The following is a 2,229-nucleotide window of genomic DNA, read 5'->3' on the forward strand; positions in this document are numbered from 1 at the left end:
TTTACCACTTAAATTCACTGACTTATTAATTCTTCGTTGAATCCACACATAGAACTTAGAATTGCACTCTCAGTGTATAGAATGCTCTATATGTTCCACCATATAGACACATCATTAGTTATCCATTGTTATAATCCTAATGTGATCAATGATCCTCTATATGGATGATTTACACTGTAAAGGGACCAAATTACCGTAACACCATACAATGTATTTTATCCTTAAAACACTTAACCCTGTATAAATGATATTTCAACTAAGTGAAATGAGTACTCAATCATTTATCTCGTTTGGTTAAGCTCGAAGGAAATCACCCTTTGCTTACTATTCGCCAAATAGAAGCTATAGATTCCATATTTATGTTAGCGCTCCCACTCAATCACACTACCGTGTTCCCAAAATGTATGTATCGCCCTGACCAAAAATTAGGCTTAACTAACAAATCAAGAAAACGAATAACACTCTTGAGATTGAGCCTAACCATATCAGGATTTCGATCATGTGATCTAGGATCAACTTATGATATTGAATTGAATAGATATTTACGGTAAGTTTCATAAATCTATTTCAAAGTTCAATATCGGTCCATTCCAATGCATACTCCATGCATCCAACCTGAGCTTTACTTTAACCTATGTTCTGGAAAGAACATAACATTTCTCTAAATGCAAGTAAACTCTGTCGTAGATTGTCATATCAGTAAAACCCAGTGTTCTGATAAATCTAGGAATACTTTATTCACATAGTCATGTTTACTTTCCATTGTGTTGACAACACAATAAACATGATCAAGTATGTGAAAGGGGTTTGGATGAATTTATAAATCAAATAGACAAACAATTGATTAAGTGAACCAAAACATACACAAATGAATGAAAAATACTTCTGTTACTTTATTGATATTGAATAATCTGGATTACATTGAAATAGAGTTTTATTTAGGGCATAAACCCCAACACTTGTAACGTCCCCGCTTCAAGCCTCCATTGGGCCCTTACATCCACAAAATGATGGCTCTTATACACGAGCACGTCACTATGGCTGTTTCATGGAATGACGACTGACCTTACAAACCAACACGAGCGGGGAGATCCGACAAAATTGGAACGATACAGAGAAGATTAGCATGGCCCCTATGCAAGGATGACACACACAAATTGAGAAATGGTCCAAATTTTTATTGTGATAGTCAGTAGTCCTATGATATGTACGGAAAAATATCCGGTAAGCTGTGCAATCTCACACCGCCTGGGGAAGGTCAAGTGGGATGATTCGGAGACTGTGTAGGTATGGGTCTACACAGTTGAAGAGGGCTTAAATGGATTGATTGGTACTTCTTATATCAACAAAAGTGCATCTTATTTGTCAATAGCCCATCACAAAAGAACTCCACGGTTAAGCGTGCTTGACCTGGAGTAATTACAGGATTGTTGACCTCTTGGGAAGTTTTCCCAAGAAGCGTATGAGTGAGAACAAAGCACGCTCAAAACACTCGTGTTAGGGTCAGTCGTCATTCCATGAAGCAGCCAGAGTGACATACTCGTTTATAAAAGCCATCATTCTGTGGGTGTAAGGGCCTAATAGAGGATTGAAGTGGGGACGTTAAAATGGTATCAGAGCCTTGACCCAGCCAAAAGTGTGGTTGACAAAGACGTCGGATCCCTTAAGGGGGGTGATTATGACAGTCAGTAGTCTTGTGATCCGTAAGGGGAAATATCGGGTAAGTTGTGTAATCCCACACCGCCTATGGAAGGTCAAGTGGGATGATTCTAAAATTGTGTAGGTATGGGACTACACAGTTGAAGAGGGCTTAAATAGATTGATTGGTTCTACCTATATCAATAAGGTACATCTTGTTTGTTGGTAGCCCATCATGAAAGAACTTCATAGTTCAGCGTGCTTGACTACTTTAAGCCTCTATTTGGCCCTGATACCCACAGAATGATGGCTTTTATACACGAGTACATCACTCTGGCTGCTTCATGGAATGGCGAATGACCTTACAAACCAACACGAGTGTTTCCAGCGTACTTTGTCCTCACTCGCACACTTCCTGGAAAAACTTCTCAGGTTGTCACCCATCCTGAAATTACCCCAAGTCAAGCACGCTTAACTTTAGAGTTCTTTCATGATAGGCTACTAGAAAACAAGATATACCTTGTTGATATAGGTATTACCAATCATTCTATTTAAGCCCTCTTCAACTGTGTAGTCCCATACCTACACAAT

At 38.9% G+C, this 2,229-nt stretch overlaps 1 pseudogene; it reads left to right on the forward strand.

Moving 5' to 3' along the window:
* The first annotated feature begins 1,065 nt into the window (after positions 1–1,065).
* On the forward strand, positions 1,066–1,179 carry LOC115696136 (U6 spliceosomal RNA; annotated as a pseudogene).
* Positions 1,180–2,229: the final 1,050 nt, after the last annotated feature.

Source organism: Cannabis sativa, chromosome 6 (genome assembly GCF_029168945.1).
Source record: "Cannabis sativa cultivar Pink pepper isolate KNU-18-1 chromosome 6, ASM2916894v1, whole genome shotgun sequence".
In the NCBI taxonomy this organism is placed as follows: Eukaryota; Viridiplantae; Streptophyta; class Magnoliopsida; order Rosales; family Cannabaceae; genus Cannabis; species Cannabis sativa.